We start from the raw sequence: 17,500 nt of genomic DNA on the forward strand, positions 1-17,500 counted from the left end.
TATATATATATATATATATATATATATATATACATATATATATATATATATATATATATATATATATATATATATACATATATATATATATATATATATATATATATATATATATATATATATATATATATGTCTTTTTAGTCTTTTAGTTGTTTCAGTCATTTTAACTGCGGCCATGCTGGAACACCGCCTTTAGTCGAGCAAATCGACCCCAGGACTTATATGGCATCACAAAGAAGAATGAAGATTTATCTATCTTCAAATATTATTTATTATAGTATTATACATACTATACATACATATATGTATACATATATACATACATATGTAAATAAATATATATATATCTATATCTATATATATATATTATAAATACACACATATATATATATATACACACGTACATACATACATGCATACATACATACATACATACATACATACATACATACATACATACATACATACATACATACACATATGCATGTGTACGTACGTATATACGTATATGAAAATGCATTCATATAGTGTAGCGTTAGTGTAGTGTAAGATTGAGAGAAAGAGAGATAAATACAAAAATGAATAGAAACAAGTCACTCGGTTTGACAAACGGAGTAACAAATGGATAGACTGTGGTAACAAATGGGCAGACTGTGCCAGGTAGATAGATAGATAGATAGATAGATAGATAGATAGATAGATAGATAGATAGATAGATAGATAGATAGATAGATAGATAGATAGAAACCAAAATGGATGTTCATATGCGCCTATGCTCATGTGTGTGGGCGTGTGGTGTGCGTTGTGCGTTGTATGTATGTGCGTAGGTATCAGTACAAGGAAAGAGAGATAGAATAAGACGGATAGACAGAGAGAGGCAAAAATATTGGTTTCAAACTTTGTCACAAGGCCGGCAATTGCGGGGTAGGGAGCAAGTTGATTTCATCGAACCCAGTGCTCAAAAGTACACCAATTTCGTGGCGGGGGCGGGAAGCCGATTATATCGACCCAAGTATTCAGCTAGTAGCTTATTTTATCGTCTGCGGAAGGATGAAAGGCAAAGTCGAGCCTGGCGGCATTTGAATCTAGGACTTAGACATAGACAAAATGCCTGCCGCTAGGCATTTTACCCGGCGTGCTAACAATTCTGCCAGTTCACCGCCTTAGAAAGGCAACATATTTCCAATAGACATACTCAACCCACATACGTATATTTGAATTTCAATAATGTGTACTTAATAAATATTTAAATGTCTATCTATCTATCTATCTATCACTCTTTCTCTCTCTATATATATATTTATATATATATTTATATATATATTTGTGTGTGTGTGTTTGTGTGTGTGTGTGTACACACACACATATGCCTTGCTAAAATATCTGAGGGATCTCACATGGAGTTGGGGCAGATGATTTCAAAAAAACAACTTGATCTCCTGCTGTCCAAGGTCCCAGATGAACTTATATCACGGCAAGAAGCTCAAAAAAGGGCAGGTGTGTCGAAATTCCTCCTTCACTCAAAGCCACTTTCAATATATATATATATATGTGTGTGTGTGAGTGTGCGTCTGTGTGTCTCTGTGTGTGTATGAAATATATATATATATATATTATGCATATATGTATATATTTATACCATTTATACTATTATATAGATAGACAGACAGACAGACAGACAGACAGACAGACAGACAGACAGACAGACAGACAGATAGATAAATAGATAGATGCGTAAATATATATATATAAGGTTAGTAGAGTTAGAGGTTGGAATAACTGTGTAAGGGATAAAAGTATCCGTTTTACTACCGGTATAATTGCTTGTGTCGACCCTGGACATACATATGCAAGCATATTATGCTCAAAGATAAACATGAGTTTGTCAGGAATCAAATTTAAAGTAAACAGAAAATGGAGAAATATTGATCAATAACAATTGACAACAACAATTCAATACAAATAGATTCACATACATACATACATACATACATACATACATACATATATAAACAAACATACAAACTCACACACAGAGATATATAATGTGTATGCATAGCATGTGCGCATGCATGACTATTAATATATAAGAGGCTAGATTAAGGGTGAAGTGATTCTCTTAACTCCCCATCCTCGTCCCTCCTAAAAATAGGTAACAATTCAACCCTTCCATAGTTTAAATTACGCATTGGTCTTGAATATGAAAACAGTAAAAAATGCAAATTTCTTCAATTTTCTTTAAGAGTCCCATCATCCATCTGTATCTTTTGCGACGTAGTAAAACGGCTGGCAGGACAAATTGTCAACATTCTGCTTTCCTTCTTATGGGACACTAAGCACGTGTTTTCCTTAATTCTTATTCCGAGCTAACGTACATATATATACATACATATATATATATATATATATATATATATATATATATATATATATATATATATATATATATATATATATATATATATATATATATATATATATACATATATATATATATATACATATTTGTACACGCGCATACACACATACATATATATACTTATGTATGTATATGTGTTTGATGTACATGTATGAGTAACTTTAAGACATGATAGTTTAATTTAGTATACATACTTCTTAAATACAGATAAATGCGTTACGTCGCTCACATATATAATGTGCGTACACCCATATACATACATGTCATATATATATATATATATACATATATATATATATACATATATATATATATATGTATATATATATATGTGCATGTATGTATGCATGTATGTATGTATATACACACATACTTATATATAGAATGTAAATATATAACAAGGATACTTATTTACATTCTGCTCATTTAACTTGGAGCTGTTCGGACTACACCGAACTGGCAAGGTGCCTCAACTTAAGTACCTAATTCACCTGCTTCTTAATTATATTCTATGTTTGTGTATGTGTGTGTGTGTGTGCACATATTTCTATATATATATGTGTGTGTGTATACATATATAAATATGTGATATGTATGTATGTATGTATGTATGCATAATGGCCCACTGGGAATGAGAGGTCCCTCTGTTATCACAACATCTCTCTAGGGGTGGGAAACTCTGAGAGAAAACCTGCGACGCTGAAAAAGGTCGATGTCCATATTTAGAGAGGGAAACTGGATTTGTGCAAATCCTTTCCGCACTATAAAAAAGAATCATTATGCACAAACATCGCTTGAAAAACCGAATAATCTATCACGAAAATGGTTTCAGTCTTTGCATATGTGGGACTTTCGATCAGTCTGTGTCAATACTCGAACGCGAGTTTCCAGCCATCGTGTATATATGTATATGGAACATAGGAGAGCATGACAGGGAGACACTACTTCTATAAATTTAGCCCAAAAGAAGGTAATACTCGATAACGAGTCGACAAGTAACCCTTTTTCTTTCAAAGTTGTTTTGTAATGAGGTAACTAGCTTCCGTTTATATCATTTTATTAAAGATTTTTCATAATTTCTATAATTTTTCATTAATCCTTTATATAATCTTTGGAATAATAATACTCCTGAGTCTATTAACGCATCAAGAACTTTCCGGTCCAATCATCTGAATGAAATTATCATAGAGGCATGCGTGTTTTGTTGTAGGTGGCAAGGGATCATGGGAAGGAAATTACTGATAAGTTCTTCGTCGCCGGATTCAACATTTTTCTTTTTAACGCTTAGCTCTCGGTTAATTTCATGCTTAATATCATGTTCAATTTTGTTTTGCATATTTTGCTTTTAAAATGGCTTCTCTAGTTGATGAACTGGATTTCTCTTTTTGTGTTGAAATCTGGTGAAATTTTGTGGTATAATATCGTAGTGTTCTCAACTAATGTATTTCTATCAAGGATTGTTACATGTTCTGCATTCTGTAAAAACTCCTTGTCGTACATGCATGACAAAGTGTTGCATTTGGTATGTCCGATGAATCATAATGCATACATACACACATACGCGCGTATAATTTAAAAGGAAAATGTATGAAGAGAGTTTCATTCATTGGCATATATATCACTTATATCAAGGTTTATATTAACAAATCTACATATGTGTGTGTGCGTGTGCGTGTGCGTGTATATATATATATATATATATAGGGTAGAAAATATTTTAGTGGGGAAACACGCGTGATGGATATATATATAGAAAGGGAAAAGAGGGAAAAAAATGCAGATTTGTTTTACAGGATTTAAGAGTATATTAGACCCAATGATAATAAAGATATTATACAAGTTTGTACAGAATAAGGTTTTGATCTTTCAACATAATTAAAGTAAGGACTGGTATCGCATATATAACACGCGCACACATCTATATATGCATACACATGCAGGTTTATATAGACACAGTCTTTATTTCTCAGAGCACGAACATTGCTGTAGAACGTAAACGTTGCTTCTAGTTTTACTAGAAACAATAGTTTAGACGTATTGAAACTGAACGTCAACTGCAATATCTTTACCAATATATCATTAGCGTTTCAGGTTAGAAAATATGGCCACAGATATTTCACAGCTTACATACATACATACATACATACATACATACATACATACATACATTCTTTACCAAGCACATAGCCGATCAAAGGATATTCTAAAAAATAATGCTTGTGCGTGGGGATGGAATTTCGAGATATGCGTGTTTGTGAGCATATCTTTGTATGTATTTTTACATATAAAGATATTAACATGTATACATAAACATATACATATACATACATACATACATACATACATACATACATACATACATGCATACATGCATTCATACTTTGATATACACACACACACATACATATATACATACACATATGCGTGTGTGTGCGAGGGTGTATCCTTCATTCTTTTATCTGTCTCAGTCATTTGACTGCGGCCATGCTGGAGCACCGCCTTTAGCCGAACAAATCGACCCCAGGACTTCTTTACCAAACCGTTATGTTAAGTGGACGTAAACACTCCAACGTCGATTGTCAAGCGATGGTGTGAGAACAAACACAGACCCACAAACACACATACACACACACGCACGCACATGCACACACGCGACAGGCTTCTTTCAGTTTCTGTCTACCAAATCTACTCAGAAGGTTTGGGTCGGCCCGATGCTATAGTAGAAGACACTTGCCCGAGATAACACGCAGTGGGATGTGAACCCGGAACCATATGGTTGGTAAGCAAGCTACTTATCACACAGCCACTACGCAAACATATAAATGTGTGTGTGTGTGTGTGTGTGTGTGTGTGTGTGTGTGTGTGTGTAAACATCTGCATGTAGGCACGTATATATCTTTACGTACGTATCTAACTACGTACAATATAAACATACCTATTTTAAGTATATTCAGTGTAACAGGGAATAGATAAATGGTCACAAACCTCAAGAAAATGAAAATGAAAGTATCTGACACTTTATACTCGCCAAATAGAATTGGCGGGAAATACTATGACAAGCTTAGCAGTAGCAGCAGCTTTCGACATTTCCAGTAAAACAGACACTTGGAGAGAGCGTGGAGGCTGGTGTCATGTAGCACCAAATTCTTATTGTTGTCTTATTGGTTTGGATATGAATAAGGACTGAGTCCGCTACCCTTGCAGGTCTTCAGATTCAAGTAGTTAATGTTACTGTCGACCAGTTGCAAGAAGATGCTGCATGTAAAATAGGGATAGTAGGAGTTCTTAGGACCGACTTTTTCGGGTAGAGGATAGAGTGTAGTAATTGATACGGAGTCTAGGTATGTATGTGGTATTGGTGTCGCGAGGAGATGAGACCCGTGTGCCTGGATGAAGATGACACAGGACAGATCAAATCCGAGACGCAGAAGCTACCATAGTTGCAGTAGGGAAAGCAGAAAAGATATATATATATAGAGAGAGAGAGGGGGGAGGGGAGAGAGCGAGAGGAGAGAGAGAGAGCGAGAGGAGAGAGAGAGAGCGAGAGGAGAGAGAGAGCGAGAGGAGAGAGAGAGAGAGAGCGAGAGGAGAGAGAGAGAGAGCGAGAGGAGAGAGAGAGAGAGAGCGAGAGGAGAGAGAGAGAGAGAGCGAGAGGAGAGAGAGAGAGAGAGAGAGAGAGCGAGAGGAGAGATAGAGAGAGATCGAGAGGAGAGAGAGAGAGCGAGAGGAGAGAGCGAGAGACGGAGCAGCTGAGGAAGTGGCTATGTTTGCAAGTAGTCAAGGATATCTGTAACTAGAGCAGCAACAACGTCATTGATGTGGGACCATACACCACTGAGGGTTTCATTTGAGCATCGTATAGTGTTAATAGCTATTGGGGCCTGGTATATATACAAGAATCTAGGAGTAAGAGCAGTCATCATGATAGACTTTTCTATTTTCTGGACGTACGTACGCCAGAAGACGTCCTTAGTGATGGTGAGGTCTATGAGTTTTGGCGACCTTGAAGTTTCGATTTTCGGGGGGTCTTCATCTTTAGCTCCGTGATAGTATAATCGTTCATTTTAAGGATACAGATCAGTATGAATTTGATGTGTGGTGTGTTTACTCTGCATGCAGAAGGTGCTTGAGTGCAGAATGTTAAAAAAAAAAGAAATAAAGAAATAAGAAATTGGCGTTAATGGAGGTGACAGCAAGTTGGTCGTTGATGTATAGGCGGATGAGTGTGGTAGACAAAACTTAACTTTGGAGGACAAATATGAAGGTGAGTGATTCAGAGAAAGAGAGACAGACAGACAGACAGACAGAGATAAAAAGACAGACAGACAGACAGTTAGACAAACAGACAGAGAGATAAGGCAGACAGAGAGATAAGACAGATAGACAGACAAAGATCAGCAGGCACTGCTTAACCTGAACAAACAGTGTTACCCAATAGTACCGTGATGTTGATAATGTTTTTGAAAGTTTCAACAAGCACATTCATTTCCTGACTCTCGATATGAATAAGCTACATAACTTACTAACGCGCGAACCAATTAACTCCAGCAAGTAAAAATATATAACCCACTAAGCCTATACAAGCTCAGTGAGCGTCTTATTAAACTGTACTCACTGCCTATGTTTAACCTAAAACTGTGAAAAATCATAGACAAACTCTGAAGTGAGGAGTCCTCACATAACCAACAACATTAGGTTACCATTCAAAAAGTTATTTGTGAGTTTATACATTAAGAAGTAGAGAGAGAGAGAGAGAACTTCTATCATCGATGGGTTCTGATTGATAGAAATTCTATTGCTGTGCACCTAAAACTTAACGCAAAAAAAGAAAGATAAACACTCTCTACTTTATTTATAGAAACAAAGCAAACAAAAATATAGGCGTTTCTTACATTTGTTTCCTCTTCTATCAATGGTACAGTCTCAGTTCCATCAATATGCATTCATACAATAATGATGTCATCCCCCAAAATATAACAGTTACCTATACAAAGTTGAAGTAGTCTTGAATTGTTCACACGTACCCTATTACAAAATTCGTCCAATGCATTCATTTTATTATTGAATTTTTTTTTTTTGTCTAGTAACAGAAACATCAAATAGTTCCAAGGCATATTTTCTGTCAATCGCCAATATTCTGACTAATATATCACACGCAGTTTCAGTCCATTCTTATTATATCATTTATATAATCATCTCAAACTTGAAAATCTTGAATGTTTTACAGAATGAGAAGTAGCTGATCAACTTTTTTCTGAACACGCTTATTTGCAAAAGCTCAGAATTTTATGATGTTAATAGGATAATCATGTTAAGAAAGATCTTTGCTCACTTCATTGTTAATAACAGAAAACCACCCCCACTGAATACTATTTAGGAAATCGTGAAAATGACAACGCCACTAAGAGCTTAGATTCCACGAAGTCTAACAAAGCTATGAAGTTGTGGGAGAAAAATAATTCTTATACCGGGTTAAAATGCTACGCTGTATCGGTCGAATCTAACGAAGTAAGCACCACATTCCAGAATCACTAACCGCAGTAGCCAGCAACAGCGCTATAAAATGTATGCTTCGTCAGCACAGTGGTTCGAATTATCTCCTTGACTTGAGACAAAACTCATAAACGAAACAGAATAAATGTCAGTCCTCTCGTGCAATGACACGACTACTGTACACAACTGCAACGGGTGTTGTTCTCTAGAATTCAAACGATAATTCGGAGCATCTGTTTCCCGTTATATGTTTATTTTTGTAACACATAAATATCAAGCAAATAGCATGAAAAATCGAACTGATTCGTCATTGGTCCATATGCGGGGTAAACTAAGCAGCTTCATTCAATATAATATTGCATCAGGCAACATCCTCGTTATATTTTACAAAATTTGACTTCGCAAGGCTCTTGTCACACGATAGGACGCTGTCGTAAATAAATATGGCACTGATCCCAAAACAGCTCCAGCGCTTTAGTTGGCCTTCTAAAGAAAGAAAGAAAGAAAGAAGGAAAGAAAGAAAGAAAGAAAGAAAGAAAAAGAGAAAGAAAGAAAGAATGAAAGAAAGAACTGATACTATCTTAAAGCTAAAAAGCAGAAGACATGATGCCAATCTATATCGGTGCAACAGCTAAGTTTCCAAGATTTAAAGCCGTTTCAGAACATTTTATGATGGGTTGTTGTGTCAGCACGAGAGACTCTGCCTTCATTCTTCATAGAGTGTGTCGATTATGGATGAGTATCTTCAGTACGAGGAAATAGTGAATTAGTATGATTCAATATATATATATATACATATATACGGCAAGTTTCTTCAGTTGGAATTTAGAATCAAATACGTAATCATGTGTGTCTTTATGTGGCCAATCTCATTGCATGAAGATTTGTGTGTTTTTATCCTAGTATGGGATGGGGTGGGGGCTGAAGAGTTCCTAACCTGGTTGAAGGCCCAAACTTCCGAGTTATTTTACAGGACTTACAAAAATTTAAGGACCGCTGCAATAAGTGCGTGAATCTGAGAGGGGAAAATGTTGAGTAAATTCTCCGGTGTATTCTTTTACCCAAAGCCAGGAACTTTATAGCATACTTCTTATCTTTATACACCTCGTATAGCATACCTCGTATAGCATACCTCGTATCTTTATACATACATATGTTTATACTAATAAATATCCAAAGATGTAATTATTATAAGTTCAACTTCTTGAATATTTTACATATTTTCACAGTTCCATTAATGGCTTGTAACTGTATTTTTGTAATTAACTGTGACACTTCTTGCTTTGTGAAGCCCAGCTTCTGAAGGCTGGTACTATGACAATTAGTTTCATTGCCACGGCCCTCAATAATCACAGGTATAAACCTCAGGCCATAGCACAAATGGTGCGTTTTTAGTTCCGTATTAATGTTTTATTAATTTTGTTATATTTTCAACAATATCGTAACGTATGCTGGATAAAATGGATAAGTAATTTCTAATCATTATATTTAGTCCGTTTTCCCGACATTTTACAAAGGTTTTGAAAAACAATATCTCCATTATATTCCATCATATTTGGGGTTAATACGTCTTCTATATCCCTGTATGTTGTTATAATATTATTATTATTTTTATCTTCAGAAATATCCTTGCAATGGACTTCCTTGTATAAAGGCCACGACGTCATTACTCATAAGTAGATAGTATCGTAATGACGTCATATGTCTATGATTGAACTATATTGAGAGTGTGTGTGTGTGTGTGTGTTTATCATAAGTTTACAGGTGTCCGACAAATAGCTATAATCGATTGACTCGAGTCTAAAACCTTTATGAATGTACTTATTTTATTGATCGACCTTATAAAGATGAAAAGCGAAGTCATCTCAGAGGTATTTGAATTCAGAACGTAAAGAGACGATATTAATTATTGCGAAACCTTTAGCATTTAATCCAGCGTGATATATATATATATATATATGTGTGTGTGTGTGTGTGTGTGTGTGTGTGTGTGTGTGTGTGTGTGTGTGTATGTGTGTGTGTGTGTGTGTGTGTGCGCGCGTATACATACATGCATACATATATATATATATTTATATATATATATATATATATATAGATACATACATACATATATATATGTATATATATATATATATATATATATATATATATATATATATATATACATACATATATATATACATATATATATATATATATACATACATATATATATATATATATATATATATATATATATATATATATATAACACCGTACTACCATATATGTATGTGTATTTACATATATATATATATATATATATATACACACACATATATATATGTATGTATATATGCACACACATGCATACATACACACAATCGCTCACATGTAAAAATCGAGCAATATATCTGATTGTAAGCGTACGTGAATATATATATTCATACACACATATGCATATATATGTGTGCATGGATATGCACTATGAAATATAAGTTTTACGTTTTGTTTTATCAAAACGTTCATCTATGAATCTCAAGGTAAGAAGTAATCAAAATTGTTAAGCTACAATCTTTTAGCTCTCCATGGGCAGAAAAAGGGATTTAGGGATATCAATACGACGATTTTTGACTCGTGTTGCACCTTCATTAGAGAAAAAAATAACCCAGATTCTCTCAACGGAGAGATCAAAACTTATAGCTATTTCTAATGCACAGACATTCGGACTCAGCTATATCGATAAAATTAATTTGGATTAAAGTGTATGCGCAAACAATGTGGGCTAATTAATTCCTCCATAGAGCGCTATACAGCATTTGATCTCAAAACGTTGTCTTGTCCGGAAAGTAGGTGTAGTGCACTATCTATCTATGAATTCAATTCCATGCTGTAAATGCAGGCATTGTTATACAAATTTGATTGACCTGTGTGAATATGCATATCGTAGAAATAGCTATATGCTATTAGTTTCTCCCGAGACGGATGATGGGTATCCTCTCTCCGAAGATAGCCTAAGAAGATAAGATACTAATCAGATCCATAACTGATTAACACTCGTAAAACCGCTTTGTTTATTTTTTCACAACACGGTTAAAATTTTAAATAACTTTAAAAATGTAAAAATTTATATATGAAATTATCCAAATACACTTGCTCACAATGATTTAATACGCACACGCGCGCGCACACACACACACACACACACAATCAGATATATAGCTCGTTATTAATATGTGAGTGCTTGGGTGTATGTATGCATGTCTGTGCAAATATATATATATATATATATATATATATATATATATATATATATATATATATATATATATATATATATATATATATATATATATGTATGTATGTATGTATGTATATATATATGTATATATATATATATATACATATATATATACATATATATATACATATATATATATATATATATATATATATATATATATATATATATATATATATATATATACGTATATATACATATATATACATATATATATATATATATATATATATATATATATATATATATATATATATATATATATATATATATATATATATATATATATATATATATATATATATATATATATGTACGCACGCACACACACACATATATGTATATGTAAAATATAATACCTGTTGCATTACCGCCCATTCTTTTTGACCATAGAACAAAGTTAGATAGAAAAATACTAGTTGGTAATACTGACATACACATTAAAATTCCTCTCTCACATACACAAAAAGAAATCATTTTCATACCCCGACAAAATGCCAAACTAAACATACACATCAAAATATTGGTTTCAAATTTAGACACAAGGCCAGCAATTTTGGGTAGGAGTTAAGTCGATTACATGTTAACTGGTGCTTGTCTTATTGACCCCGAACGGCTGAAAGGCAAAGTCAAACTCGGTGGGATTTGAACTTAATATGTACGAAATGCCACTAAACATTTGGCCCGGTACAACTAACAATTCTTATTTCTTTACTGCCCACAAGGGGCTAAACATAGAGGGGACAAACAAGGACAGACAAAGGGATTAAGTCGATTACATCGACTCCAGTGCGTAACTGGTACTTAATTTATCGACCCCGAAAGGATGAAAGGGAAAGTCGACCTAGGCGGAATTTGAACTCAGAACGTAACGGCAGACGAAATACCGCAAAGACTTTCGCCCGACACGCTAACGTTTCTGCCAGCTCGCCGCCTTATTCAACACAGACGAAATGTCGCTGAGCATTTTGCTCGACGTGCTGACGATTCTGCCTGCTCACCGTCTTACACACGTCAAAATATTATCACGTGGCTGTTGATACGGAGACTTATAATAATCGAAATATTTAGGCAGTAATGCCTACGTAAATTTCACTACATTAAACCGAATCGGCATGTGACTGTTGACGTGGAAGTCTAACAGTGGCAATAAAACCTACAAAACTTCGACCACTATATAATAAGCAATACAAAAGTTCCCTGATTATCGCAGTCTCATCCCGAAGATAAGACTGGGAAGGTTTGGAAACTCTTAATATGGATGTGGGAACTTTATTGTTTCAAATTAACTGCCGAAGTCTGATACGAAAACAATGAAAGTATATAATAAAAGAAGTTAGAATTGGAACACTGACGTATTTTAATGCTACATGTATTAAAGAAAAGCCGTTCCCCATGTATACATTCACACACGCGCATATGTATGTATGTATGTATGTATGTATGTATGCATGCATGTATGTATTTATATGTATACACAGGTATATAGATATGTACAGGCATATATGTACGTACATAGATACATACACATATATTACTCGCATCCTCACATAAATAGGCACACCTACATACAAATTTGTGTGTGTGTGTGTGTACGTACATGCATGCATATAATGAAACCTATATACTGATATCCAAAACACATGCGTAAAATTTACTCTTATACAACTTCACTTTCTCGTTTTTTTTTCCCCGTTACTCTGCAGCTCGCAGTTTGCTTTTTATATATTATTTACTTTCGTTTCCTTAAACCTGTCAACCTACTCTCTCGCTCTCCCTCTTTCTGTCTCTCTCTTCCTCCTCCCCATTCTCTTCCACTTCCGCTTTTCCCCGTACTTCCTCTCCCCTATATTTCATATGTTTCCATTTTATTTCTTTAAATCATTCGCTTCTCTTTTTCACTCTCAAGTGTTGCCAATTTTTATCAGTAATTTTACGACCTTAAACCTCTTAATATAGATTTAAGCTTCAGAATCGTAGACATTATTTAAGTGTGATAATATTTTTTTTTTTTTGATGTTAAATGTCAAGATTGATGCTGTAATATCCACTCATTCTTCTTTTGATATAATTATTCTGTTTTGCTCTTCTTTTAAGTTTCTCACTATGGGTCATGTTTACGTTATTTTGTTGGGTTTTTTACTCACCGTGGATCTAATTACTTCTTTTATATAATTTTATTCGTAAATGGCACTTGTAAATGTCACGTATAAGAGTACAAGCGAAACGAAGATTTCGGAGAACCGATTGTAAAAGGTTGTATGTTGTCGAGAAAAATGAGAGAGAGAGAGAGAGAGAGAGAGAGAGAGAGAGAGAGAGAGAGAGAGAGAGAAGGTGATACGTGTCTTTTATCTCGTATCTCTTATTTCTTTAAGTCATCCGGCCATGATGGGGCACTGCATTGAAGAATTTTAGACGAACGAATCGACCCCAGTACTTTTTTTTTCTTAAGCCGGGTATATTTCTTTTGTTATTCTCGTCCTCTTCTGTCGAGTCTCTAAGATTCGAGGACGTACATACTCTAAAATTAGTTATCAAGCGATTATGGGGGACAAACACAAAGACACACACAATATATATATATATATATATATATATATATATATATATATATATATATATATAACTCTTCGAAACGCCAGTGTTATAATGGTGGCAGCTGATGAAGGAAATGTTCTCTATGTGGCCTGTGTGTTTTTTGTACCTTGTTTATCATTTTGTCCATGTTTTTTTTTTGCAACATGTACCCGGATATGCATCTATATATACATGTAGATGAAGGTATGTACATACATGTACATATATATGCATATACTCATATATTATTTATATATATATATATATAGTTAGTTAGTTAGTTAGTTAGATAGATAGATAGATAGATAGATAGATAGATAGATAGATAGATAGATAGATAGATAGATAGATAGATAGATAGATAGATAGATATGAAAGAAGAAAATAAAATGGAGATTAGGAAGTAAATATTTACATTTTTTTACCGAAAAGGCTTCTCTCATATCTTTTCTAATTAAAAATATGGCCAAATTCGGTCCGGACAGTTATTGTCTTTAGGCTTATAGCGTTCCAAACAGCCATAATATCAAAATCACTTTTTAATTTTTTTTACAAAAATAATACCGGTATATTAAAAAATTTTCATTTAATAAATAATGTTTTTACATTACGTATGTAGAATTTGCTATTTTCCAAATAGCAAATAAAAACTTGAAATGAAAACACTGAAATAGTGAGTGAAAGACTTTGCAAATAAAAACGGAATACTCTGCAGTGAATGTAACGAATATTTAAATTTGTGAAAAATTGGAGTTCAAAAATTCAATAAAGTTCAGAAATCGAAATTATAGGAAATTTCTTGGAACATGAATTTCTAAAAAGTATCCAGACTGTCAATCCTTTAATGATTGCTTTCAGGCGTTTCCATGGTGGCCCAAACAATGTCGATATTGACGAACGTTCTGAGAGACCCGCAACCAACAGGTATCGCCAAGCTTTTGGCAAAATTTGATGCAGATTCTCTGCTCAACTTTCTCTGTCATGATGAATGCGACGATCACACGATACGCACCTTCCTTCCAAACAATGCGGTAAACATCAGAAGTGAGCTGGGACATTAAAACGTAGTGCGCATATACAACAGAGTTCAAAGTCAATCTGTATCAAGCGGCTTCACTCTGCGTGCTTTAGCTTCGTTACTATGCAGCAGTCCGGCTACTTATTGACCAGACTACGTATGTATGTGTGTGTGTGTGTGTGTGTGTGTGTGTGTGTGTCTGTGTCTGTGTCTGTGTGTGTGTCTGTGTGTGTGTGTGTGTGTGGCTAGTCAAGTGCACATCTTAATTTGTACAATGATTAGACATATCTTTCCTGAAGTGCTACTTGAAATATTTAACGCTTTCAAATCTATAGCCATCAGCTATGATATAGAATGAAGACGGAATTAATAAACAAGAATTATTCCACACAAAACAGATATAAGAAATTCCTTATTACATTCTGGAACAGTGCCTAATTTCAACGAGTTTTACTTCTTTTCTTATCTTATCTGTCGGACTATTAAAGGAAGATTTGCTCAGCTAACTAGCCTTATATAGCAGGGACTATCTTTTATCCTTTACTTGTTTCAGTCATTGGACTGCAACCATGTTGGAACATCGCCTTCAAGCGTTTAGTCGAACACTCGGCCCTTGTTTTTATTTCTTAAGTTTCGTATTCATTTTATTGCCGCTTTTAGCTGAACCGCAAAATTAAGGGGAAGTAAACAAACCAACGTAAGTCGTTAAGCGGTGAGGGGAAAACATAAGCACGAACACATACAACGTATATATATGTATGTTTGTATGTATGTGTATATATATATGTGGGAAGGGGATACACGACGATTTTCCATATAGTTTCCGTCTGCTAAATTTACTCACAAGACGTTGGGAAGCTCTGGGATCTGGTAGAAAACACGCCCAAAGTGCAGCGCAGTGGGATTGAACCCGAAACTATATGATTGCAAAGTGAGCTTCTTAACCTTACAGCCATGCCAGCGGCATACATACTACGGGCGTAAAGAAAGAATGCCTCAGTCATTAAAGGTTATCGCCCCAAATCAACTTACTTTACAAGGCTAGTTTAAGATTTCTAAGTTCCCTGAACCAAGAGGGTATATTAGAGGATACACAAGTGTCATTTAAGAGCACATCTCAGCTTGCACGAAACTAAGGTAAATCGATCCTATATAAAGCTACATACTTAAAGTAGCCATCCTCTTTAAAAGACTGCGTGGCTTAGTGGTTAGGGTGTTGGGTCTATGATCGTAAGACTGTGATTCCGATTCCTGGACCGGGTGACTCATTTCATTCTTGAGTAAAAACATTTCATTTCACGTTGCTCCAGCCCACTCAGCTGGCAACAGTGAGTAATCCTGCGACGGGCCGGTGTTCTATCCTTGTGGGGATTTTATACGCCATGAGACCGGGAAATCAGTCCTTACAAGTTGGCATCACTGGAGAAGGTAACTTTACTTTTACTTTACATGATAGCGACGTGTCATTTGATGGAGATTTGGTTGTTATTTCTAGCAGCTAGAAAAGTAACGTAGAAACTCCATCGTTGTCTGCTCCAGTGCCTTGTTTTTGATGCTTAACTGTAGATCAGGCTTGATCTACTGTGACCATCGCACACTTTCCAGTGTACGTGGTATGAGACACCATAGTATCCAAAGTATTCTTTTTTTAAGACGGTATGTTGGAATTTGAGGGCGATTTGGGTTTTATTTCTTGAAATTGGGTCACTCTCAAAGGTTTCTTCGTTAGATTATTCAGTGCTTCAGCCAGAAACTGTGGCGTGATATAAATTTATTAATCTTCAGTAGGTCTGGTGACACCTCAACCCTCTAACCATCTGATGAGTCTTTAACTATTTGGCTGTCCAAAGCATTTTCATAAGCTTGTCCTAAACTTCTATGCTTCTTTTCAGACTTTTAGTTAGTCTTTGTTCCATACCGTTCGAGTAGTTTAAAGCATTCCTTTCAAAAGGTCCAGGTTATTCTGGTAGTTGAAAAACAATGGATATGTGTATCATATACGAGGGTGTACCGAAAAGTTCCTGGCTTTGAGTAAAAGAAAATACAGGAGGGTCAGTTACTTATGATTTTATTTAACATGTTACCCTCCCAAATCCACTCACTTTTTACAGCGGTCCTTCAGTTTTTGTAAGTCCTGTAAAAGAACTCGGACGTTTGGGCCTTCAGCCAGGCCTTCCGCGAACCTTAAAACCAGGAACTTTTCAGCACCCCTTCCTATGACGCATGGACGCTTGGGAAATATCTCTTGTGCATTACATGTCCTACGCAGGACAGGAAAAGTTTTAAGCTGCTGTTGTTGTTCTTTCTCACAGTTTCTTTCACATCACTAAATTGACATTCGAAATCCAGTAGATGTATTCCTCACCAGCTTTATGATGTACTCCACATCTCCACTGACGGAGACTGAAGTAGCCAGACAGTTCAACTCTAAGCGGTCTATGTCTTATGTGGGACGGCTACCTGATATGCTGAACATATTGGGAATTAAAGATATCCACACTGCTGCAGGACAACCACTGTTCTACCATACCTGAACTTCAGCTTCTTTGTATATTTCCATTGCTATCTGGTTAGTTGATAGAAACTAAGAAGTGTTTCACCGGGGTCCCTAACAAGGACTACCGTTGGGAGAGTACTCTGATCCCTAGATTTCTCTTTCTGCCTCTCTTCATCTCTCTCTCTCTCTCTCTCTCTCTCTCTCTCTCTCTCT

General features: G+C 35.0%; 1 protein-coding gene across 2 annotated transcripts in view; it reads left to right on the forward strand.

Annotated features, from left to right (window-relative positions):
* The window catches only part of LOC106868130 (uncharacterized), a 47,453-nt gene that overhangs the window by 2,917 nt on the left and 27,036 nt on the right, over nt 1–17,500 (forward strand). The window lies entirely within an intron of this gene.

The sequence above is a fragment of the Octopus bimaculoides genome, chromosome 4 (genome assembly GCF_046866305.1).
Source record: "Octopus bimaculoides isolate indiv1 chromosome 4, ASM4686630v1, whole genome shotgun sequence".
NCBI classification, from domain to species: domain Eukaryota; kingdom Metazoa; phylum Mollusca; class Cephalopoda; order Octopoda; family Octopodidae; genus Octopus; species Octopus bimaculoides.